The 20,956-nt window shown below is 35.3% G+C and overlaps 1 pseudogene; it reads right to left on the reverse strand.

Moving 5' to 3' along the window:
* Positions 1 to 17,599: 17,599 nt before the first annotated feature.
* On the reverse strand, positions 17,600 to 18,095 carry LOC141489594 (cytochrome c oxidase subunit 7A2-like, mitochondrial pseudogene; annotated as a pseudogene).
* Positions 18,096 to 20,956: the final 2,861 nt, after the last annotated feature.

The following is a 20,956-nucleotide window of genomic DNA, read 5'->3' on the forward strand; positions in this document are numbered from 1 at the left end:
ACCACCTAGCTGCCCCCACTGTGCTACTTAGCCAACCCAAGTCCCTAAACTCTTAAAAAGCACTTATTATATGCCAGACATTGAGCTAAGTGATGAGATACAAAGAAAAGTTAAAAAAAAAAACCCCAACACAAAAACCCCCAACAATCTCAGTCCCTGCTTTCAAGACTACCACAGTTTAATAGGGGAGATAAAATATAAAAAAAACTATGTACAATAACATTATATAAAGGATCATTTGGGAAGGGATCTCAGAAGGAAGTAATCTATGATTATGGAGGATTGGGAAAGTCTTCATGTAGAGGGTGGGACTTTAACTGAGATTTGAAGGAAGCCAGAAGGCACAGATAAAGGAGAGTTGCTGGCATGGGGGATAGCCTGAAAAAATGCCTGGAGTGGAGAGATGGCATGTTTCTTTTGAGGAACAGCAAGGATTAGCATCATGGGATTATAGAATATGTGGAGGGGAGTAAGATAACAGAAGACTGAAAAGGAAGGTTATGACAGTTTAAAAAAATAAATAGAGGATTTTATACTTGATTTTGGAGCTATGAGGGAGTAGGATAAAGATTAGAAATGACATGTACCCAATGACATTCCATTAAAGATGAAAGATGAGAGAAGAATAAACTGATATGGAGGTAGGGAAAGTAACTAGAAGTTCATTGAAATAGTTTAGCCATGAAGTGATGAGTGCTACTAAAGTAGTAGCAATGTCAGAGGGATGAAGGAGGCATATATGAGAGATGTTACAAAGGTAGAAACATCAAAACTTGACAACTGATTGGTGATGAAAAATTAAGGGAGGAGTTGAGAATGACATCTAAGTAGTGAGCCTAGGTGGTGACTAGGAGGATATTGTACCCTCAGCAGTAGTAGGTAAACTTGGAGGAGGAGAATATTTAGAGAGAAAATTAAAGTATTTAATTTTGTATATGTTGACTTTAAAACATCTATAGGGCATCCAGTTTGAGGTGTCTAATAGACAGTTGGAGATGCAAAACTGAATTATCAAGAAAAAGATTAGAAATGGACAGATCAATCTGAAAATCATAAGTATAGAAATGAAAATTTAATCCATAGGGGATGATGAAATTGTCAAGTAAAATGGTAGAGAAGAAGAGAAGAGGGCCTAGGACAGTCTTGTGGAACAACCTAAATAATGGGCATTAACTTGATGAAGATTCAGCAAAGGAATATTTATCTATGCAAATATTAAGAAAATCAAAAGATAACAGGATCACAAAAAACAGAGAAAGGAGTGAATTGAGGAAAAAAACAAAGTAACTGACTGTGTCAAAGGCTTCAGAAAGGTCAAAAAGGATGAAGACTGTAAAAAATGTTAGATTTTAGTGTTAATAGATCATTGGTAATGTTGGAGAGAGCAATTTGAATTTTTGAGATTGGAAGCTAGAGAGAGAGAATAAAGAAGAAAACATTTTGGTTTAGAAATTAGTGTGCCTATCTTTGCATAATCCTCACTTTTGTAATTTTTCTTTTTTTAATTATCATTGCTAATATGATGGGTATGTGGTAGAATATCAGATTTGTTTTAATTGTATATTCATTTACTTATTACTGATGGGGAATATTTTTTCATTTGACTTTTGATACTTTATAGACTTTAATGACTATTTTTTCCACATTCTCTGAACATTTATCTAGTGGGTAAAGGCTCTGGTTCTTATATATTTTGGAGTCTGCATAATCTATTTAAGAGGAAGAATGATGGCAGCTTGTGGGGACCCAGACAAATGTAGAGCCACTGCTCTCCCCCTGTGCTCCCCTAATGATCCTGTGAACTTAAAAATGCACCAATAAAACAAGAAATAAGAATCATCTATGGTCTCCTTTGTCCTTCCATTGAGCCATAGGATCTTCAGAATAATACTTGAAATCTTGTGGAGACCCAGAAATAGACAAGCCTAAGTAGGTGAAAAACAGAGCTCAGAATGTGAAGTGTAGAGAATAATCTTCTGACATGAATTACTCCTTTCCCAGAGTCAGGTGAAATGCTCTAGATAAAGATCATCTCAGCTGTCCCTGAAATTTGTGGTGGCAGGAAGGAGTAGTCCTTGTGTAATCCAGGTGAGGAATGGAGTTCTAGGTTCTTTTGCCCAATCACAAGCAGGGAGAGTTGACATTAAGAAGAAATATTTTACACAAATACTGATTTTATGGCCCCTAAAGACCTTAGCAGCAAGAACCCAGAAGGTGGAAGCAGTCCCTGGGGAATGCCAGAGGAAATCTAAACAAATCCCAATTAGCAGTAGAAAGCTCCTAGTCAAAGATCACTTTAAGATGTCTTTGAAACCTTAGCAGGAGCCCAACCAGGGAGAAATCTTTAAATTCATGACCAGGGAAGAACCATAGGCATAGTCTAAGGCTACTATTCTGGGAGCTCATGACAATAGAGAACCCCCAGGACTACAAACACATCAAAAGTTTTTTTAAAGAATGGCTTATGGGGCAGCTAGGTGGCTCAGTGGATAAAGCACTGACCCTGGAGTCAGGAGTACCTGAGTTCAAATCCTACCTCAGACATTTAATAATTGCCTAGCTTTGTGGCCTTGGGCAAGCCACTTAACCCCATTGCCTTGCAAAAACTAAAAAAAAAAAAAAAAGAATGGCCTAGTGTTGGACACTATATTCAGGACCAGGCAGGTTCTGTCCGTACCATTTAGTTGTAGAGTTTAGCCTTCTTTTTCTCAGTCTTCTGCTACCATCCCCTTCAATATAGATACTGGGTGAAAATACCAAACATACCTAGATCCATTCCAACACATGTAGCACAGGGATGTTAATTGTGTGGTTCAAAGGAAAGTCAAAAATTATATCTAACTTATCTCCCTCCCCTTCTCCAAAGGAGTGTTTATTTCATTCCAAGAGGGAAACACAAAGTTAGGGCCAGAAGTTTGGTCACTTTACTCTCCTCAGAGAGAGATGTTGTACCAGGCTAGAATTATATGTCTTCTTTAAATATTAATATAGAAAATATGCTTTTTCAGATTGGAGCTAAATTTGTTTCTTTACTTGGGAAAAAAGATACAAGGTTTATATCCAAGGCTTGACTCCCTCCCTTCCTGTCAAATAACATGCCAAAATAACATATTAAAGAGCCAAGAAAGCCATTTATCCAAGTCAATAGCAAAAACAGAAATCAGAGAAAGTAAATATAAGAGAATATATATCATACAATAAACTATGAAGGAAATCTACCTTCAGAAGTGGGGTAACTCAACATAATCAAGAGAGAGAATCCTAGATGTCACCCAAGACGAAGTTCTCTGAAATCTCTAATGTAGCAGTCTGGGGATAGGGATATGATAGAGACTGTCAGTCCCTCTCATTTTGACTTCTTCCCAGAGTCTTTTCTTTCACCATCTGAAATATAGTAGGCATCTTCTACATTTTCTCTCAAAACAAGAAGTTAGAAGACTCAAGCAATTACAGAACCCAAAGAAACTTGAAAGCTTGGAAAAATCAGATTCAAGAACTGAAAAGACTGAAGGAGATAACCAAAGACTTTGAAACATGGTACTCCCCCCCCCCCCCTTGCCCCCCCCAACCTCCTCACATAGTAATGGGACATTACAATTCACTGTTGAGGCAAGAGTTGCATACTAATGGGCTTTGGGGCTCAGGTTACAAAAGGAAAACTTCATATATCAGAAGGATAAATATTGATTTGAGTGATGCCCAGGGGGCAAACTCCTGGGATGATACAACCCAATGAGAATCCTGGGTAAAAGCCTTAGGGGGAAAAACCTAGCCACAAGGATTTCAGGAGAACTTAGAAGGGCAAAAAAAAAAAGGAAAAAATGGAATAGCCAGAAACGAAGCAAAATTGATACTTTAAAGTAATGATGGAAAATTATTTCCTAAGGAGTAAATACTTTAAAAATTGAATGTGATGTACAAAACATAATTCAATAACAAAACAAGAAATGTTAAAATAAAATAATTTGATTAGAAAAGAAGATCCAAGAAATAGTAAATCAAAATCAATTGATCTGGAAAATAGGTCGAAGAGAGATAGTGAAAAACCAATAGGGTAAATAAGAGACAACTCAGATGAATTCTTTCAAGATTCCTCTCTAAAAAACTCTAAAATAACATCTCAAATCTAATTTTGGAATTTAAGAGGAAATAATAGATCAGAGTAAGATATTTTTCTCTCTTATAAAGACTTTAGAGGTCAATAGGAGAAGTTTGCAACACTGGGATAGAAGCCTCGCTGGAGCCTACACTCACAACAGCTTCTGGAGCACTCATTCCTGAGATGGTAAGGGAGTCAGATAACTGATCAGAAAGAGATTACAGGGGATCCTTTCCTGGGACTGATATGGCTGGCACTGACTGACAACTCTGTTGCACATACATAATTCTGGATCAAAATTTCAGAGCTGAGTGAATCAATGTTGGGGGTCTGACACAAGGGAAAGAGGTTCTGGTGGCAGTGGTCAAGGAAAAGAGAACGCTAGTCCTTGTAGATAGAGGGGATCATGGATCCTTCCTGGGTAAATAGATCAGAATGCAGACCAAGATACCTCTCACAGGATTACAACACCTAGGAAGCACCAAGAAGTGCAAATCTTCAGAATGAGTTTTAAAAACAGCAAAAAACAAAAACAAAAACCCCAACTCCAAAACTGAAGCTTAGTATAATGCCTCCCTACAAGTAGAGGCCAACTTTAACATAAAATCCAAAGTCAAGAAATAGGCTGGAAAAATGAACAACCTGCAAAAAAAAAGCATTTGACTATAAAAATCCACTATGGTACAAGAAAGACCAAGTCACAAACTCAGAAGAAGACAATGATAGAAAAACAATTGCTGAAAAAAATATTAATTGGACCCAACCACAACCAAAATTCCTGGAACAGTAAATAAAAGATATGCATGGCAGAGAAAAATTGGAGAAGGGGGACAGAGATGAGAGAGAAAATTAAGAAAAAAGAACTAAAAGTTTAGTAAATGAGGTAGAAAATTATACTAAAGAAAGCAATATCTTAAAAAAACATACCTATTGAGAAAAGGGGGTGCAAAAACTCACTGAAGAATAGAATTCATTTAAAAGCACAATAAGTCAAATGGAAAACAGATATAAAAGACTTACTGAAGAAAATGATTCCTTAAAAAATTTAGAATTTGACAATGAAAAGCTGAGAATTCCATGAGACATCAAGTAACAATGAAAAAAAAAAGTCAAATTAACCAAAAAACCCCCAATAGAAAATATGAACTATCTCATTGAGAAATAATGGAGCTGGGGTGGCTAGGTGGCACAGTGGATAGAGCACCAGTCCTGGAGTCAGGAGGATCTGAGTTCAATTCCAGCCTCAGACACTTAATAATTACCTAGCTGTGTGGCCTTGGGCAAGCCACTTAGCCCCACTGCCGTGCAAAAACCTAAAATAAAAAAAAAAGAAATAATGGAGCTGGAAAATAGATCAAGAAAAGATAATTTAATAATTATGAGACTACTTGAGAGCCATGCTCAAAGGAAGAGCCTAGACATACTTCGATGAAAAAGAATCATGAAAAACTGCCTTGACATCTTAGATCCAGAGGGTAAAATAGATGAAAGAATTCACTGATCACTTCCTGAAAGAGATCTTAAGATAAAACTCTCAAGATTATCATAGCAAAATTCAAGAGCTCCCAGGATCAAGGAAAAATATTGTAAGCATTCAGAAAGAAACAATTCAAGTATCATGGAACAAATATTTGAGAATGAGTTGATATCATACAAATTTTAACTTCCACATAAAATGAGCCAAGAACTTAGAATATGATATTCCGGAAGGTAAAGGGAACTAGGACTATAATGAAAATCAAGTTATCCAGTAAAACTGAGTAAATTGTTCTGGAAAAAAGGTGGATATTTAAGAAATATTTAAATTGATATTTAAGAATTTTCCAACATTCTTAATAAAAGCATCAGAACTAAACAGAAAATTTGACATTGAAATACAATACTCAAGAGAAACAGAAAAAGATAAAAAGGTAAGGAAAATCATAAAGAATTCAATAATGTTAACTGTTATTACACATAAAAGGGGCATGAAAGGAAAAACTTTTAAAATGGAACAAAAATTGGAGGTGGTCATGGTGGTAAGCAGTGCTTGAATCACACTCTCATAATTAGTCCAAAGACGGAAGAAAATATGTGTGTGTCTACATATATAAATATCTATGTGTATGTCCACATATGCATACATAAACACATTGAATTTTATATAGAAATCTAGTCTATCCAGTAGAGAAATATGAAGGAAAGAAGATAAGAGAAAAGGTAGGATGATAAAAAAAGACGTAGACTTTTGAGAGGAATGGGATAAAAAGAGAAAGAGAAGAAGAAGCTGAAGGAGACAGAATGGAGGGGGATCCAGAAATTATAAATATAAATATGACTGGGCAAAGTTTATCCAAAAATGGAAGCACATAGCAGAATGGTTCAGAAACCAAAGCCCAACAATAATTTGCTCACAAGAGACGTACTTGAAACAGAAACAGACACAAAAAATAAAGAACTGGAAAAGTATCCACATGCTTCAGTTGAATTTTTAAAAAGGCAAAGTTAGGAAAGGATAATCAGGGAAACTAAATTTTGCTAAAAGGTACCATAGACAATGAAGTAATGTCAAAAATTTTGTAGCAAGTTTCTCTAATAAAGGTCTCATTTCTCAAATATATACATAGAGTATAATATTGAGTCAAATTTATAAAAATAACAGTCATTCTCCAGTTGACAAATGGACAAAGAATATAAATAGGAAGTTTTCCGAAAAAGAAGTCAAAGCAAATTATAAGTATATGAAAAAGTGCTCTAAATTACTATTGATTAGAAAAAAAGGCAAATTAAAAGAACTCTCAGGTACTACCTGATAACTATTAGAAATGAAAAGTATTGGAGGCAATTAGGGAAATAAACTCATGAATGTAAGTGGATTAGCGAACTGGTTCAACCATTCTGTAAAGCAATTTTACAACTACATCCAAAGGGTTATAACAGCATACTCTTTGATCCAGTAATACTATTACTAGGTCTATATATCCCAAAGAGAACATAATAAAAGAGAAATGGACCCACATCTATAAAAATATTTAGAGCAATCTTTAATGTCAAAGATTTGGAAATTGAGAGAAAGCCATGATAGATGAATGACTATAAGAAATGAAGTGCAGGGAATGATGGCAGAGTAAAGACAAGGACTCACCCAAGCTACTTCCCCATCCCCCAACAACTCCAAATACTTTTAATGACCTTAAATAAATTCTAAAATGACAGAACTCACAAAAAAGCTAATGAAACAATTTCCATCCTAAAACATCTTGTAAGATTGGTGGGAATGATCTGTTGTGCTGGGGTGAGAGGAGCACAGTACAGTGCAAGCTGTGACAGAATGAACAGGCAGCAACAATCCAGTAACAGACAGAAGAGTGACTGGGGCAATAGCAGAAGTAGGGACTTCCAGACTTCTCAGCCCAGAGATTGCAAAGGACAATTTGGGAAGGTGAGCAGGACAAATCTGCTGGACTGTGGTCCACCACAAGCCTCACAGCAGAGACCCATCTCCAACTGACCAGGAGTCATCCTGGGGAGCCACTGAAACAGCAGAGGCAGTGGCTTCTGGAATTCTTGGTCCACAGATGGTAAGGGGATCAAAAGGAGATTAAAGGGTTTTTTGCTATTACTGAGGCAGAACTTTGTTGCTTTGCCCATACTCTGCTCTGATCCCAGGTCCCAGTCCCAGGAAGAAGATGAGCAGTCACCCTACAGAGATTGCTGCCTCAGGGGAGTGGGGTCCCTCAAAACAGCTACAGGATCAAAAGGAGTGCTTGTAGTCACCCACAGACAACACCACAAATCAGAAGAGTAGTACAAAAACCTCTCCTTAGATCATACTGCTTTGGATGAATTGAAAACTTGCAGGTCCCTAGAGGCATCTTTGAAAACCCAAAAAGCTTGAGAGAGAGCACCTTCTACCCTGGGAGCAGAGTCCTACCTTCACAAAGAATTAAAATCAAATCTTTGGGTAGGGAAATAAATAACAAAAGAAAATAGACAGTTGCTATGGGGATAAGGAAAATCAAAATACACACTCAGAAGATAATAATGCCAATGCTTCTACATCCAAAGCCTCCAAGAAAAATAAGAATTGGTTTCAGGCCATGGAAGAGCTCAAAAAAGATTTTGAAATCAGGTAAGGGAGGCAGAGGGAAAATTCAGAAGAGAAATTATTGATGCCAGAGAATCATGAAAAGGAAACACAAAGAATCCTGTAAAAAATAACATCTTAAAAATCAGACTGGACCAAATGGCAAAATAAGTCCAAAAAAGCCAGTGGGAGGAAGAATATAAAGAAGGAGATACATAAATTCACTAGAGAAATTAATTCCTTAAAATATAGAATTGAGCAAAAGGAAACTGATGATTTTGTGAGAAATTAATAAACAATTAAAAAACTAAAGAATGAACAACAGAAAGAAAATATAAAAAATCTCATCAGAAAAACAATTGACCTGCAAAACAGTTGAAAGAGAGATAATTTAAAAAATCATTGGACTTATCCAAAGCCATGATCAAAAAAAGAACCTAGATCCCATCTTCAAGAAATTGTCAAGTAAAATGGTCCCTGAGAGTTTAGGAGCAGAGGGTAAGATAGAAATTGAAAGAATCTACCAATATCCTCCTGAAAGAGATCGCAAAGTGAAAACTGCCAGGATTATTTCAGCCAAATCTCAGAACTTCCAGGTTAGAGAAAATACTGTAAATAGTCAGAAAGAAAAAAAAATCAATTATTGTGGATCCACAGTCAGGATAACACAAGATTTAGAGCTTCTGTATTAAGAAATGTTAGGGCTTGGAATATGATATTATGGAAGGACAAGGAACTTGAATTACAACCAAGAATCAACTACCCAGCAAAAGTGAATATACTCTTTCAGGAGTAAAGATGGATATTTGATGAAATAGGGGACTTTCAAACTTTCCTTGTTAAAAAGATCAGAGATGAACAGTAAATTTGATCACAAAATATGAATCTTAAGTGAAGATAAAAGATAAAAAGGAAAGACAAATTATAAAGAACTTGATGTTGAACTGCTTATATTTCTCCATGGGAAGAACTTTCTCATTTATTAGGGCAGTAAGAAGGAACAGATATAGACAAGTCACAAGGGGAAGTTGAATATGAGGGGATAATATATTAAAAAGGTGGAGTTTACAGGTGAGAGAAAAATATAATGGGAAAAAAGAAAAAGGGGAAATAGAATGTGTTAAGTTATTTTGCATAAAAAGACAGGGAAAACCTTTTGCAACTAAGTGGGAGAGGAGGAAGTTGAGGGGGAGTGAATGAGTCTTATTTTCATCAAAATTAGCTCAGAGAGGGAATAACATACACACTCAATTGAAAATAAGAATCTGTCTTATTATCCCACAGGAAAGTAGGAGGGGAAGGTGATGGGAGAAAGGGAGATGAAAGAAGGGAGAGATGATTGTGGGAGGAAGTAGCCAGATGCAAAACACTTTTGAGGAGGGACAGAGTGAAATAAAAGAGAGAAGTGGGGAAATAGGATGGAGGAAAATACAGATAGTAATAGTAACTATGGAAAAAATATTGAAACAAGTTTCTCTGATAAAGACCTCATTTTTTAAACATAGAGAACTGAATTAAATTTATAAAAAGTAAGTCATTCATCAATTGATAAATGATCAAAAGATAAGAAGTTTTCAAATGAAATTATCAATGTCATCTATGGCCATATTAAAAAACTTACTATTGACTGGAGAAATGCAAAATAGAACAACTCTGAGATACTACATTATCCCTGATAGACTGACTAATTAGACAGAAAAAAAATGGCAAATACTGGAGGGGATGTAGGGAAAGTGAGTCATTAGAGCCCTGTTTGACTTGTGAAATGATTCAACAGTTCTGTAGAGCAATTTGGAACTATGCTCAAAGCACTATAAATAAGCCTGCTCTTTAACCTTTAACCTGCTCTTTAAGCCACTACCAAACCTATATTTCAGAAAAAGGAAAAGGACCAATAAAAATAATAATATTTATAGCAACTCTTTTCTAGTGTCAAGGAACTTGAAATTTAGGGGATGCTCATTTGTTGGGGATTGACTGAACAAATTGTGCTATTTGATTATGATGGAATGTTCTTCTGCTATAAAAAATGTTGAGCAAGATACTCTTAGTAAAACCAGGAAAGATTTACATGAGCAAATACAATGGAATATATATACCATAGCTGTGAATTATTTACCTTTTCTTAGAAATGCTGTGACTCAAGACAAATCTTCTATCCATCCCCAAAGACAGAGCTGATGGTGTCTGAATACAGAGTAAAGAACACCTTTTTTTTACTTTATTTTTCTTGAGGTTCTTTTTTTTGGAAAGCGGATAGCCTATGTTTACTCTTACAACATGACTAATGTGGAAATTTTTGCATTATACCTTTTAAATTATTTGCATTATACCGTTATTAAATAACTTGCTTTCTCATTAAAGGGTAATGGGTGGGAAGAAGGGAGAATTTAGAATTCAAAGGTTTAAAAATCAGTGTCAAAACTTGTTTTTATATGTAACCAGGAAAATAAAATAAAGTAAAATCATGAGCAGGCAGATTTCAGACAAACCTGGAAAGACTTATAGGAACTGATGTTGGGTGACATAAGCAAAACTAGTAGAACAATGTAAACTATAATAGCTCCATTTTGTAATGATCACCTATCTTAGCTCTTATCACCTGTCTTAGCTCTTCTCAACTATACAGTGATCAAGTACAATTCTAAGACTTGTGATGAAAACTAGAGTCTGAATGGAAATCAAACCATGCTATTTTTTTCTTTTTATTTGCTTTTTTGTTTTTTCCTTTTTCATGAATTTTCTCTTCAATATGATTGAACATATATAACCTATATCAAATTTATTAGTGTCTTGGGGAGGTAAATGGGAAGGGAGGAAAGGAGGAAATTTTTTTAAAAAAATGAATGTTGAAAACTGTCTATGTGTACTTGGAAAAAAATTGTATTCATATAAAAGTGTTATGTTAATTTCTCAGAGGAATCTCACCCTCCAAGGTCAAAAGGATTATATGATTCAGATATAAAGAGATTTGCAAATTAAAATTATTCTACTCCTGCTGAGTTAAGGCATATTTCATATTTATGAATTGTAAAAGGTAGATAGGAAATACAATAAAGCACTCTTTTTTTGGCTTTTAAGTGGTGGTCAAGGAGTGAATGTGACTCCTAAGCCAGAGTCTACCTTTGAAAAAAACCTAGAAACAAAATTCTTTGTTAATTTATATATAATATTACATTTATCAGTATAAAAATCATAATTTTTGAAGGGGACTTCTGGGGAAAAGTCAAGATATGGATAAAATTAGCAAATAAAATCTACCAACTGGAAAAGGAATGTAACTCATCTAAAACTCAAATCAACCAATTGGAAAGGGAATGCAACTCAGAAAAAGGTAAAATTAACTAACTAGAAAAGGAAATAAAAATAGTAACTGAAGAAAATAAAACTCTAAAAATTAGAATTGAATAAATAGAAACCATTGAATCTATGAGACACTAAGATTTCATCAAGCAAATTAAAAAAGCTGAAAAAATTGAGGAAACCATAAAATATCTATTAGGAAAAACATTAGGAAAATAGATACAGGAGAGATAATTTATGAATTATTGGTCTACCAGAAAGCCTAGATCAAAAAAAGAGTTTGGAAATATATTTCAGAAAATTATCAGGAAAAACTTATCCAAATCTGCTAGATCAAGAAGACAAAAATAGCCATTGAAAGAATAAACATAACTCAAGAAAGAGACCCCAGGATAAAACTTCCAAGGACTATCATAGCTAAATTGCAGAATTTTCAAATAAAGTAGAAAGTATTGCAAGCAGCCAAATTGCAAGCAATTTAAATACAAAGGAAGTACAATCAGACTTACATAGGACTTATCAATTTCAACAATGAAGGATTGGCGGGCCTGGAATACAGTATTTCAGAGGGCAAAGGACCTTGGATGACAACCAAGAATTTACTACCATGCAAAATTCTGTCAGGGAAAAAGAAGCTTAACAAAATAGGGAACTTCCAAAATTTTCTGATAAAAAGACCAGAAGTGAACAGAGAATTTTATTTTCAAATATGAGACTCAATACATACCTAGAAAGGTGAACAGAAAGGGGAGAGAAAGCACAAAACAAGTTAATCAAGAACATTAAATTGTATACAACTCTATAAGGAAAGAGAACATTTGCAACCTGCTGGGGTCCAGCCTCCATGGGGTCCGGGGTCCTTGGAACCTGACAGGAGGGATAGAGTGGGCAAAATGAGTTGAGTCAACAAGTGGGTAAAGGCAGGAGCAGGTTGACTGTCAGCTGCTTGCATTTATTTTTATAGTCTCAGAATCATGTATGTTTCAAGCAAGCAAGCTAAGATAATTTCCTTGGTTACAAAAGTGTACAATTTTCCTCATCAATCATATAGTTCATATGGTTACAAGTTTTAATCATGTGATTACAAGTTTAAGTAATAATCATATAGTTAATTTATTTCTTATCCCTACTCAGACCATGATGACCTTAACCTGTCTGTTACCTTATTTATTACTACATTGTATAATTGTTAATTCATTTAGAGTTATTAATTAAACAATTCTTTTCATGGAAAGTTTTTTATATTTTTTGTGTAAGTAATGTTTTTTGATATACTTCCTTAACAATCTATAGTGAGGGTCTTTATGCTTGTCTACCCATCTATTAACTCTTAGAATAACCAATTTATCTTTCAGGCCTTGTTGGTAGAAGCCACAGTTTCTGTGACTGTTTTATTCTTTCCCATGAAACTAAGGCTGCTGGAGTTCACATATCGGTCACCTATACTATTTTCTCACCATCTTTTTCATATATTCCTGTGTGTGGTAAGGGGGGCAAAACTATTAATTTCCATGGAATTCTATCTGACCCATCTTCTATCTGTTTTCCCTGTATATATTCTTCTTTTTTTCTTTTTTTTTCTCTTTAAGGTTTTTTTTGCAAGGCAAATGGGGTTAAGTGGCTTGCCCAAGGCCACACAGCTAGGTAATTATTAAGTGTCTGAGACCGGATTTGAACCCAGGTACTCTTGACTCCAGGGCTGGTGCTTTATCCATTACAGGACCTAGCCACCCCCAGAGATTTTATAATGTTGAAGCCTTTTGTATGTCTCAGGGAGAGGCAGACCTGTTAAATTTGGACAGAGTTTATAATCTGTTTTATTCAAGAAATTTTTCTGAAATCCTTCCTTTATAGTCATTCCAGTATTAAGGTGAGTAAATATTGTAATCAATAATAAACCTATAAATATTGGTATGCATGTAATCCCTATATATATTGAAGAAGGAAATGTTGTTCCATCAGGCAGTGTGACTGCCTTGATTCTTGCTGCGACTGTGTCAAACAGCTTAGAGACCCTGGCTCCCAACAGCAACCCATTAGAACTGTATTGCTCTTAGGATAGTTAAAGGCTATAATTGAAGAGATTGTATTTAGAAGGTAAGGGTATGGTTGACTCTTGTCTTTCTGTCACAGACCAAAATGACTTCATTATGTTTGAGACAAATTATAAGGGGTTGGACTGATCAGACCAATATGAGCTAAGAATGCTCTTACAAGTTGTGCACAAATATTCAGGTAAAAAACTGGAGTGTTTACTCTAAATTTATGTGACTCATGTTTTCTTTGACCTATTTTAATTTTATCTTGCTCATGAAAGTCAGCACTTTCTCTGATGAGAGAATCCTATGCTGGATGGTCCTGTGACAGAGACTCCCATTCCTTACAATCATTTGTAAGGTTCTTATGAGAGACCTTTAGAATGTTTTAAGAGTATTTAGAGATTAAGATTTAGAGTCTTAAGAAATATTCAAGAGTACTTAGAGATTAAGATTTAGAGTCTTAAGAGATATTTAAGAGTATTTAGAGATTCTATACTTAATTAAATCAGAAGTCTCTTGAGGACCAGAGGTTTATAGTAACATAAGGGCAGAGGGTGGGAACCTACTTAGAAGGATTGGATATAAAGAGATCAGGAAGGGATTTTATCTTAATTCTTACTTTAATTGATGAGGGTTTAAGTACTGTGGTTGAAGAGCTAAAGGGGGGGTGCAGGAGAGATTATGCTTGGGAAAGTTCAAATGGTTCATTAAATAATTTGGTTTTGCATGATACTTGGCTCATGAGAATTGTGTGTATTTGAGCATTCTTGAAAATGGGATAAGGTATAAAGTGATTATAATTTGATGTGATTCTTGACTCTTGAGAAGTGCATTTCTAATGAGAATAGAGGAGGGTACTTAGTGACTATGAAGCTAATCTGATTTTAAAAAAGAAAGAAGAAAAGCATATTACCAGTATTAAAAATGAAAAGGATGAACCAATGAGGAAATGAGATAATTCAGAGCTAATTTGCCCAACTACATGAGAATAAATTTGATAACCTGAGTGAAATGGATGAATAGTTACAAAAAATGTAAACCACCCAGATAAACTGAAGAGAAAATAAAACATTTAAATGGCCCCATTTCAGAAAAAAGAAATTGAAGAAACCATCAATAAACTCTCTAAGAAAAAGTCTCCATGTCCAATTACAAGTGAATTCTGTCAAACATTTAAAGAGTAATTAATTCCAATTCTACATAAACTATTTTTTAAAATAAGAGAAGAATTCTACCAAATTCCTTTAAATGAAACCAACATGGTGTTGATAACTGTACCAGGAAGAATCAAGAGACAAAGAAAATTATAGACAAATCTCCCTAAGGAATATTGATGTAAAACTTTGAGTGGAATATTCCCTCTTAGGAGTTAACATTCCTAGTGAAGTCCTCTCAGGATTAAAAATCATTAAAACAAAGACAGACTATTCTTAGAAGAGGGAGAGAGGCCTTGCATTCTCAGTCAGACACCCCCATGATTCTGCTAGGGAGTGAAACAGTGGACTATTTCCAGAAAGACCTTGCCATCTTGGTTAGCTACCTATTTAATAATAGACTGTGAGAACAGTAGCCTGGCTTCTCTTGTTTGATAAGTACTAAACTAAGAAGATAGTAGAGTTCCTTAGAAGACCTTGCATACTCACATTAATTCATTTAAGAGAAGGTCATTAGAAATCTTCTTCTGATACCCTTGCCATCTGGATGGTGAGGTAATATTTTATGGAAACCTTTTATTCTTTTCTTTGATGTTGGGTAGATTTTTTTTTTACGATAAAGCAAATGATTTACTTCCAATTTAACATGAAAATACCTGGCAGTAACTTGCAGAAAGGAAATTAAAACTCAGTCCTGGAAATGCAGAATCTGACTGCATATAACAATTAGATATCTTGGTTGGAATTTAAACCACTTCAGTAACTTAAAAAAAATTATCTGCCAAGAGTGTGACTGATAAAGATTTTGCATCTATTATATTAATGTACACAGATCACCTAGCCCTTACAGAAGGGCATTGTGAATCTGCTCTGCACCATCCCCAGGGACATGTTCTTAATATTTGTAACACTTCATTAAATAACAAGCCTCCAGCTTGACCTCAAAAGTTTAACCCATATTTCCACAGAGTTCTATAAGCTCATAGCATCTATAGCCTGGCAGAATAATTATTTTACCCTTCCTGCCTTTGTTTTAAAGAAGGGAGAAGGGGGGGAAGGGGAAAGGAAAAGAGAAGGCTGGAAGGAGTGGTACATATAGAGGGTTGATATGAGCAATACTTCTAAACAACTTCCCAACATGGGAGGCAAAAACTTCATGAATCAATTTTGCTGTCATCTTCAGCATTTCGTTCAATATGTCCTGCTGCATTCTGCTTGGATCCTTTCCTAGCAGTAAAGAACGCATCACAATTCTTCCAATGACATTTCAAAGTCTGAAAGTTTGGGTTGGTGTGGTTGGTTAGCAAGTGTTGTTTGAGGTGATCCACAACCCCAAATATCAATGAGCAACCATGCCACCAACAGTGAAAATTCTGCATCAGATTGAGCTTTACAGCCTGGATGCTACCATCATAATAGCCAGTATAAATATGAATAATTTATAATAATAATAATAAATTATGAATAGTCATACACATTATCCTATCCTTGTGTCCTCCATAAACTTGCAAACAGTCAATTCATAGACACAAACAAACTTATCCAGTCAGGCAGTCACCATGACCTTCCCCAGAATGTTTACCACAGTCACTGTGTGGTTATGACCTTTATAGATTTGTACCAGTTCACCAGTGTGAATATTGTGGGCATGGACAGACTGAACACAAGGTCATTCACCACCTTCATGCAGAGAATGGTTTTGCTATGGCCCTCCAGTGTTTGAAGGAGCAGTCCATTTTGAGCATCTCAAACACTGATGGTGCAGTCATAGGAGCCCACCACCAACAGTCTTCATGCACCTTCCTGAGCTGTAGCCAAGCAGCTAACAGCTCGAGGACCATGGAACTCAAAGATATCAAGCTGCTTGTTGGTCTTTAAGCTGAAGGTGACTACAGTGCCATTCTCCAATCCTGCATAGAGAATTCTCCATCAATTATGAAGACAGAGTACTCGGTCTTCCAGTTGTAATGTCTCCAAACACATTCTAGTCTTGGTATTGCAGCAGTGGATGGTATGATCACTTGAACCAGTGTACAGGGCAGAGTTCTTTCCATTGGTCTGAGTAGTAGGTTTTTCACATAAAGATTGTAACTCTGAAAACCTTAACCAATCAGGTTGGAAGAGAGGGGGCTAGGGAGGTGGGAAACATCTTAAGTCATATAATCTTTCTTGACTGTCACCTTGGGGCAGCTACTATCTTTGTGAGACCTGGAGTATGTCCTTTTCTTGAGAAAGGCCAAAATAAACTTTCATTTTTGCTCAGAAGAGTCTCTCTCTCTATTTTTTTCAATTCTTGCATTTATTCCACAAGCAAAAATAAATTATACCATAAGGCTACAGCAATTTAACAAGAGTAAAGAAGAACCACAGGGAGGGAAATACTGTACAACAGTTCAGTCCAAAGTGCAAAACTTTCAATAAGAGCTGTTCTGTTCCCATGGTGGAATAAATACAGAATCTTCATTTCTGGAATATTAAAATATCAGGCATATAACCTCTTTGAAACTATATGACAAAGTTACAGGTATTATGGATAGTTAACAGAATATAATTTCTATTAATACCATGCTGCAAGATGAAAAAATTCCCCAAATTAACAACTAATTAAATTCCCAGTGAAACCTGTGGTGTCAAAAAGAACAGATTTTTGGCATCAGGATGTTAAAGGCCTTGCTATCACTGGTGCTGGCTTCAGTGAATCCCCTCCTCCCAGCACATCTGGTGACAGAAAAGCTTCCCTAACTTAGAATCTCTCTTGTGGGCTGGAAGGCACAACCAGAAATCTCTGGTGGCCTTATCAAAGTGAGTTGTGAATGAGCTAGCCTGCCAACCTCTGGAGAAATATGAGAGGTCAAATTAGAAGGGCATCATCACTTTTGCTTGAATAATAACTAACTTCAAAATGTTCTGATAATCCACTTCTTTTCAGAAAGCAACCAACCAAAATGTTTCCTCATTGATCAGCCCTCTAATTCATTCTGAACAATATAAACTTACACAGGTCAAAAAAATCACTATTAGGAAAATAGACAATTCAAAGGGTTTTATGCCAAAACTCTTGTTAATAAATCAGTATTATGAAATGCAGTTCATTTATTTTTGGGTTGTGAAGCCATGTAGAGAGCTATCAGGCAGTAGATGGTCCCTCCCAGAGTCAAAGCCATGGTGGTCCGATAGAGCATTTGGTCAGGTAGACCGTGTTTCAAGTGGACAGGTAGACCATCAGACTTCTGAAAAAATTTCTGCAGCTCTGGAACTTTGCTTTTCCCAGCATAATCATATGGAGCTATTTCTGAGGCAAATTTTGTTGGTGTGGCAAATATGATAGGTGGTGATTCTGAGGATGCCACAGGTTTTAAACCCTGAGGGCTGTAGGCGGACGAGGCCCAGGCCCCGGCCAGCTTCTGGGTGAAGCTGCTGAACTTGTAGTACATGTCTCCCGCATGCCTGACCTCCGGAGCCGGCGGAGCCGGCGGGGCAGGGGCGCCAGGACCGAGTCTCTATATTTTTAAAAGTGTTTTCTTATCCCACACAACTTTTAAATAGCATTTTAGCAAAGAGACTCCAAAAAGTAATTACTAGAATAATGCACAATAATCAAGTAGGATTCATAGCAAGTAGGCAAGGATGGTTCAATATTAGGAAAACAATCAGTATAATTGAACATATCAGTAACAAAATTTGCATAAATCATATGATACTTCAATAGATTCTGAAAAAATCTTTGGCAAAATATAGCACTGATTCCTATTAAAAATCCTCCAGAGCATAAGGATAAATGGATTTTTCCTTAAAATTATAAGTAGGATCTGTCTAAAACAATCAGCAAGCATTATATGTAATGGGGATTAAACTCATGGCATTTTCAATAAGATCAACAAGAATGCTCATTATCATCACTACTATTCAATACTGTATTAGAAATGTTAACTTTAATAAAAAGAGAATAAAAAGAAACTGAAGGAATTAGAATTGGCAATGGGAAACAAAGCTTTTACTCTTTTATAGATGATATGATGGCGTACTTAGAGTACCCTAGAAAAATAAACTAAAAAACAACTTGAAACAACAACCTTAGCAAAGTTGCAGGATATAAAATAAATGCACATAAATCATCAGCATTTCTATATATTATCAATAAGACATCATAGTAACAGATGGAAACATTCCATTTAAAGTAATTGTAGACAACATAAAATACCTAGGAATCTATCTGACAAGGAAAACCCAAAATATAGGAACAAAATTATAAAACTTTTCATACAAATAAAGTTTGACCTAAACAATTGGAAAAATGTCAATTGCTCTTGGTTAGACAGTGCTAAAATAATAAAAATAAAAATTCTACCCAAATTAAATTATTTATTCAGTTCCATACCAATCAAAATATCAAAAAAACTATTTTATAGAACTGGAAAAAAATGAGTAACAAAATTCATCTGGAGCAACCAAAGGTCAAGAATATCAAGGGATTTAATAAAAAATGGAAATGAATGAACTTGCTGTAGCAACAGTCATCAAAATTGTCTGGTAATAACTAAGAAATAGAGAAGTGAATCAGTGAATTAAATTAAGTACAAAAGAAGCAGTAGTAAATGACTATAGTTATCTAATGCTGATAAACTCAGACACTATCTTTTGGGATAAGAACTCACTATTTTGATAAAAACTGCTAGGAAAATATTATTGCAAAAAGTAGGCATCTCACATCCCATACCCAAATTAGGTTGAAATGGGAACAGAATTTAGTCATAAAGGGTGATACCATAGAACAAATAAGAGAATTAGAAGTTTTTGACAAAACAAGAGACAGAGAATATTATAAACTACCAAATGGATGATTTCAACTATTTTAAGTTAAAAATCTTTTGCACAAATAACATCAATGTAGCCAAGATAAGGAGGAATTCAAAAAACCGGGAAACAATTTCCAGAAGTAGTGTCCCTCATTAAGGACTCTTTTCTAAAATATATAGAGAACTAAATCAATTTTATAATATTAAATTTCATTCCCCAATTGACAAATGCTCAAAGGATATGAACAGGCAGTTTTCTGATGAAGACATTAAAGTTACTTATAGTCATATGCAAAAATGATCCCAATCATTATTGGTTAGAGAAATAGAAATTAAACTTAACTTTTTTTAGAAAGATTTTATTTATTTTGAGTTTTACAATTTTTCCCCCATTCTTGTTTCCCTTCCCCCACCCCCCACTCCCCACAGAAGGCATTCTGTTAGTGGTTTACATTGGTTTCATGTTATACACTGATCTCAGTTGAATGTGATAACAGAGAAATCATATCCTTAAGGAAGAAAAATGAAGTATGAGATAGAAAAATTACAAAATATAACTTATTTTTTCTAATTTGATGGTAATAGTCTTTGGTCTTTGTTCAAAGACGATAATTCTTTCTCTGGATACAGATGGTATTCTCCATTGCAGATAGCTAAAAATTGTCCCTGGTTGTTGTACTGAAGGGATAAGCAAGTCCATCAGGGTTGATCATCACCCCCCATGTTGCTGTTAGGGTGTACAATGTTTTTCTGGTTCTGCTCATTTTGCTCAGCATCAGTTCATGCAAATCCTTCCATGATTCCCTGAATTCCCATCCCTCCTGGTTTCTAATAGAACAATAGTGTTCCATGACAAACATATACCACAGTTTGTTAAGCCATTCCCCAATTGAAGGACATTCACTTAATTCCCAATTCTTTGCCAGGACAAACAGGGCTGCTATGGATATTTTTGTACAGGTGATGTTTTTACCCTTTTTCATCATCTCTTCAGGGTATAGACCTAGTAGTGGTATTGATGGATCAAAGGGTATGCACATTTTTATTGCCCCCTTTGGGCATAATTCCAAGTTGCTCTCCAGAAAGGTTGGATGCGTTCACAGCTCCACCAACAATGTAATAGTGTCCCAAATTTCCCACATCCCTTCCAACATTGACCATTGTCCTTTCTGGTCATATTGGCCAGTCTGAGAGGTGTGAGGTGTTATCTTAGAGATGTTTTAATTTGCATTTGTCTAATAAGTAATGATTCCCAAGACTATGGATTGCTTTAATTTCCACAGCTGTACATTGCCTTTGCATGTCTTTTGACTATCTGTCAATTGGAGAATGGCTTGTCTGTTTTTGAAAATTTGACTCATTTCTCTGTATATTTTAGAAATGAGTCTTTTGTCAGTAATACTAGTTGCAAAAATTATTTCCCAATTTACTACATTTCTTTTGCTCTTGGTTACAGTGGTTTTGTCTGTGCAAAAGCTTTTTAATTTAATGTAATCAAA

This window comes from Macrotis lagotis, chromosome 5 (genome assembly GCF_037893015.1).
Source record: "Macrotis lagotis isolate mMagLag1 chromosome 5, bilby.v1.9.chrom.fasta, whole genome shotgun sequence".
Taxonomy (NCBI): domain Eukaryota; kingdom Metazoa; phylum Chordata; class Mammalia; order Peramelemorphia; family Peramelidae; genus Macrotis; species Macrotis lagotis.